We start from the raw sequence: 6,753 nt of genomic DNA on the forward strand, positions 1-6,753 counted from the left end.
TTCTAAGGAACGTGCCCTGCATTGACGAAGAACCATTTAAGGCGCTCATCCCACCAATGTATACACAAAGGAGAACCATTTAAGGCGCTCATCTCTTTGCGTAGGTGCCACCTGGCAACATCAAGTCTACCATTATTTTGTCACTCTCAGAAGAGGTCCATCATAATGTTTTTGAAGATGAGAATCAGAGTGCATGGGATTTATGGGAGAAGATTTAGGAGCTCTATGCACAGCAGAGTCCTGCGTCATAGATGTATTGGCCGAATCAGTTAATGGACCTTCATATGAAGGAGGGGACCTCCCTTTCATCTCATTTCAGCTAGTTTCATGCTATCATGAAGAGTTTGTTGTCATAGGATATTGAGTTCAAAGACAACTTGCATCCATTGTTTCTACTTGGCACCTTACTTGAATCATGGGATATCTTCTGTACTACCATATGCACGAAAAAGCTTGATGGGCTGAAAATCAAAGATGTTGAGAGTGCTTTATCGGCTGAGGAAATCAAGAGGAGAAACAATGATGCTTCCCGCTCTTCACATGCATTGATTGTTAGATGTGGAAGGCATGGTAGGCATGATAATGATCATAAGGGTAGGGACTCTCAGAAGTCCAAGTTCAAGTCACATGGTCGTAGTAAGTCCCGTGGATGGAAGTTTGATCTTACTTGTCATTATTGTGGGAAAGTAGGACATATTAGGCCACACTCCCATAAGATGCGCGATGACAAGCGCAAGGAAAATGGAAAAGAAAAAGTGTAGGAAAAGTCTTCTGAGCATAGTATTGTACCTGCAAAGTCTAGTGTGAAGATAGAACAGGTTAATGTCATGCTCCACTGATTTAGATGATGATTACATACCTACAGCTTCTTCATGCGACGCCTTGCAGGCTTCTGAGATACATTCTATGTATGTACAGTGATGGCTCTTGGATTCGGGTGTGTCATTTCATGTGACACCCTGTAGAGATTGGCTTCATACCTATCATACTATGTCTGGTTTGTGCGCCTTGGTGATGATAGGTCTCTTGACATTGTGGGCATTGGAGATGTTTGGCTGCAGTTTGCTTCTGGCAGTTCTTTTGCTTTGCATGATGTACGCCATGTACCTACGTTGACTCGCAGTCTTATGTTAGCTAGACAACTTGATGATACAGAGTATTTTGTATCTTTTGGAGTCTCTACATGGAAGATTACTCATGGCAGGCTTGTGCTTGCAAGAGGTGCCAAGTCTGGTAGCCTCTATCCCTTACTTGTATTTGGAGTTACGTTGGATCATGTATTTTCTGTGGGTTCTATCTCCCATGTATCCCTTTGACATGCTCGTTTGGGGCATATGTCTTAAAGAAATGAAAATGGTCTGTGCTTTGTAGTATCTTCTGCCTTTTGACTCTTCACATTTTGATTCTTGTGATCATTGTTTGTATGGCAGGTAGACTAGAAACATGCATAAAAAGTCCAGTAAGAAACGCATGGGTGAGCCCTTGGCTCTTGTCCATTCAGATGTATGTGGGCCCATTCCCTGTCAGTCACTTGGTAGGGCAAAGTACTTTGTTACTTTTATAGATGATTACTCACGTAAGGTTTGGGCTTATCCCATAAAGAGAAAATCCATACACATTTCACCGTTGGCTTGCATTGGTAGAGAACCAATCTAGGAAAAGGCTCAAATGTCTAAGGTCAGATAATGGGGTGAGTATGTATCACGTGCTTTTGAGCGAGTTTGTGATGAGCGGGGTAATAAGTGTCAGTTGACCGCACCTTACACCCCACCCCAGAATGGTATGCCTGAACGCATGAATAGGACCATTCAGGAAAGGGTCCGTAGCATGCTTAGCCAGGCTGTCTTACTGCAGCACTTTTGGACTGAGGTAGTTACTATTGCAGTGTATCTCATTAACAGGTCGCCTAGGAGTGGCATTGACTTTTAGGTTGGAGAGGAGGTATGGGCAGGCAAGCCCCCTCTTACGATCATTTGCATGTTTTTGGATGTGAGGCATTTTGCCATGTACCCAAGGACGACAAATACAATAAGCTGGATCTTAAAAGTGTCAAATGCATTTTCATTGGTTATGGAGATGCAGGAGAGATGGGTTACCATCTATGGGATCCGCAGGCATGGAAAGTGAACTATAGCCATGATGTCATCTCTCATGAGGACAAAATGCATATGCAGCTTGAGAAAGTGGTTGAGGTACGCAAAGTTATCTTTCAAGAGGAGCCCCCTACTCCCGTTCAGCTCCGCTCCACGGCTAGCTAGACAGCATGCAGCATCACTTGATGCTCATGGCCCAGATGCTAGATATGCTGATGTTAGAGAGGATGTCGGTTAGGCAGCACAACCTGGGTTGAGGCGTTCTACTAGAGATAGGCGACCTCCTGACCGTTTTGCACCCTCTATGGATTATGTAATGGTTATAGATGCAGGAGAGCCTCTCACTTATGATGAGGCTATGCACAAGGGTGATTGTCACTCTTGGGAGAGGGCTATGTAGTAGTTTGAGCTTGACTCATTGCATAAGAATCAGACTTGGGATTTGTTTTCCTTGCCTCAGGGTAAGAAGGATTTGCCATGCAAGTGGGTATACAAGCTGAAAAGTACCCCTAGATACCTCAAGCTGGCATACATGGCTCGATTGGTTCTTTAAGCAGGAGCATGTTGTTGACTTTGATGAAGTCTTTTCTTTTGTGGTCAAGATGACCACCCTATGCTTAGTCTTAGCCTTGGTTGCATAGCTTGACCTGGAGTTGTACCAGATCGATGTCAAGAGGGCTTTTTTACATGGAGACTTGCATGATGAGATTTACATGGAGCAGCGTAAGGGCTTTGCAAACCCTGGCAAGGAACACCTAGTGTGCAAGCTAAAAGAAGAGTCTATATGGCTTGAAGCAGGCATCTAGGGAATGGTACCATAAGTTTGATGCATTCATGAAATCACAGGGCTACAGTCGCAGTGCTATGGATCCGTGCTTATACACAAAGAAAGCCTGTGATGGTTCTTTACTGATTTTGATACTCTATGTGGATGACATGCTTTTAGCAGGGACAACTCATGAGGAGCTAGATGCTCTTAAGGCTCAGCTCAAGAAGAGCTTTGAGATGAAAGATCTAGGACATGCCTCTCATATACTTGATATGTGCATTACGCGCGATATATCTCAGGGGCTACTCTATCTGACACAGAGGGAGTATATTCATAAAGTCCTTGAGCTCTTCCACATGCACGATGTTAAGCCTATTGGTTGTGCATTACCTTCTCATGTGAAGGTTTCACAGGCCGTTTGTTTGCAGACAGATGAGCAGAGGGCCGAGATGGCCAAGATTCCCTATGCATCACAAGAAACATTGGGATGTCATGAAGGGTATCATGAGGTACCTGAAGGGAACATCAAATATATGTCTTTGTTATGGGAGATAGCAGGCAAGAGTTGTGGGGTACATTGACTTTGATTATGCAAGACATGCATATAGTAGGAAGTTTATTCTGGCTATGTATTCACTTATGATGGGGGGACTATCTCCTCGGGGGGTCACTCATGAATATATGTATATATAATGTGAGTTCAAAATAAGGGGTTTTTAAAACACCATTTTTATACATTTTTTACACACAAAAGGGTGTCATATAAAGGGGTTACTTATAGATTGAATAGAAAAGGGTTGTGTTTTATTCAAGAAAAATTCATAGATTAGGATATTTATAAATAGGCCATGAACGCACATTATATAGAGAATATATATACAGTGAACCCCCCGAGACTATCTCTTGGATGTCCAGGGTGTAGAAGTGTACGTCACTTTCTACTATAGAGGCCGAATATATTGCAGCCACAGAGGCTTGCAAGGAGGCTATCTGGTTAGACCGTTTGATTGCAGACCTTGGTATGATAGATGCTATGCCTACACTGCATTCGGATTCTATGAGTGCCATTTAGTTGGCCAAGAATCCAGTCTTCCATGCGAAGGGGAAACATATTGAGGTGAGGTATCACTTCATTTGCATATCGTTGAGGATAGGTCTGTTGACCTTGTCAAGATTCCGACTGAACAGAATCCTGCAGACTTGCTCAGCAAGAGCCTCACTATAGAGCGTTTTGCCTTCGTCATGAGATTGATGGGTTTTGGATGAGATGATGTCTTTTTCCTCATCCTGTTGTACATGTGTACATGTTGTACTGTCTTTTCTTTTTCTCTCTCACTAGGGCAGATTCGCCTTTAAGTGGGAGGTTGTTGGGGGTAAAGGTGCCTCCGCCTAGCCGCTCATGTATTACTACACTGACAGTATCCACCACTGCACATTGCAGGTGGTGGGCGCCCGTCACAGTCACTTATTCTTTATTCTTTTAGTGACAATTTGAATAGAGTAAGGCTTGGCCACACATTGTGGTTGTTGGAGTTCCCACTTTTGAGTCTCTCTCTCTCTTGGCTCTTGCTCTCCATCCGCCATAGCTCTCACCGCCAAGCTTCTTCCTCCTAGGTTCCACTTTCCTTTCATAGCATTCTCATCAAATGAATGCAAGTATATACAAGGCTTAAAAAAGTCAATCTTGATACTGGGAATAGAAGGAGTAATGAAGCTTTTCGTTTTGCTCTTAAGTGTCTTCTTATTCTTCATGGTCTTCTTTGTTTTTGATAGTTGCAAGGTAGGCCTTTTGTGATCTTTTCCTGGCATGGCAAAAATTTTCAATGTGCCCAATTCTTTTGCAAAAGTCACAAACAATATCTTTCTTCTTTGTATTTATTATTGACATAGAGTAGATGTTCTTCCTTCCTTTGAAGTGCATGCTTCTTCTTTACCTTTGAGTTTCTTCTCTTCTTCAAGGAGTGATGCTTTGATGTCTACTAGCTTTGGATTTGGCATATTAATTAGCGTGATGGAGACATTACCAAATTCTAGAGGAAGACTCTTAAGTAAGACTCCAATGCATACATCTTCATCCATTTTTAAGTTAATCCTTGCAAGTTGAGTTAGCAAACTTTCCATATAATTAAGCTGAGTTGCAAGGGATGTATTAACCTTTATATCAAACTTGAAAAACTCAATCAACTGTCCATATTTTGAAGATTTTGTTTGGACACTAAACAATGTGTCCAACTGCTCCTAAGTGGCATAACATGTATCACATGTGTCTATATGGTGGATATAACTGTCATCAAGCTCAAGCATGATGATTGCTTCGGCATTTTCATCATTCTTTTTCCATATTGCTACAAGAGCTGCATCTTTAGGTTTCTTCTCCTATCCACTGGTTATTGACCATAGAAATTTCTTCATAAGAATTAGTTTTATCCTTCTGTGCCATGTGTGGAAGCCCATTCCTTTAAAGCAGCATGATGGTGAAGCTTTTCCCATAAAGAATGATAGGAGCAATAGAAAATCAGCGCCAAATATATCAAATCAGACTAGCAAATTAGTTGACAAGGATTGTCTCATGGGTTACAAGAGTTATTAGTCTTAAACAATACTGAATGAGTATCAAAAAGATAATATGCTTAAAGCTTAATAGTGTTATTGTTGATTTCTCCCTCCTTTGCTGATTTGAAGTGTAAATATTATTGGAGTGTGAGTGATACAATGAATCAGAGTGTCAATGACTTGGTTGAGCCATGGGAAGTAAGAAAATGAAGGGATTTATAAGCTTCAAGAAAAGTGGCTATGGCTACCATAGTTAGGGTTTTGATAGAGGGGCTTGGTTTTTTCCTTCTAGCAACTTGAGGAGTGCACCATTGGGGCTAGTTTTTGGTGATGAGACAACTTAGATATCAAGCTTCAAAATCTCTATGGCCACAAAATATATCGCGGATTGCATTGATTGCTGCACTAGTATGACTGGATGTAGGTGCGAAGTAGGCGATGATTGACAATTTCTAGAATGTTGGAGTGGGAGGTCACCAATATCAGGGATTGAGATATGGCCTGTTTGAAGAGATCTAAGAGCTCCAACAAAGCAGGGTGCTGGCTGGATATGGCAATCAAGAGAGGTAGAGTGAAAATGGAGTGAGAAATGAATTCATCTTGTTTAGCTAAGCTAATCACAGGTTTTGCAGAGTCAGAGGAACTGTGTGTTGAGCTAAACCAAGCTCCCCATGGCTCTAATACCATGTTGAAAGATATGGATCCTTGAGCAAGGCTTAGCTATGGTGGTTGGAATTCATGGACAAGAAGCATGATGACTTAGAGTATTACTCAAGTGAATTAGGTTTCAAGATAGATTAGCTTAGTCTCATTAACAAAATCTCTAGTAGACATGGACAATAGTGAAAGTAAAAAGTACAATAGCATTCTCATCAATTGATTGTCAAGTACATTTCTTTATAGTTGCAAGATAGTTTCACTTTTCCCCACTATGCCTATGGGATACAGGATAGTTCTTCTAGGCACTTGCATGTTCCTTGCCTTACTCCTCCATACAAAGAGGTTATCATAGGAGCGTGATTGCATATTTCACAATATTTGGCACATATCCTCCTGAGTTTCAAGTATGAAATGAAAGTCCGAAGCTTATTTGAGGATGTAGTTTCAACAATCCCCATCATTGTGGTCCTAGCTCTCAATTGGCCTTTCTCTAAAGATGAAATCAAAATTTCCATCTATAACATGGAGGGCACCCAAACTCTACACCATGGAAGAAGCCATTTTGAGAGCGTGTTGGAATGGCTCCTTGCACACCATGTGGTTTGAACCAAGAGGTTGCCAATGTTGCTTGATAATGGAATCTGTGAAAATTTTACCATTGATAAAAGTGCTACTTTG

This window comes from Lygodium microphyllum, chromosome 4 (genome assembly GCF_053477565.2).
Source record: "Lygodium microphyllum isolate KBCC chromosome 4, Lygodium_microphyllum_v1.1.10, whole genome shotgun sequence".
Lineage (NCBI taxonomy): Eukaryota > Viridiplantae > Streptophyta > Polypodiopsida > Schizaeales > Lygodiaceae > Lygodium > Lygodium microphyllum.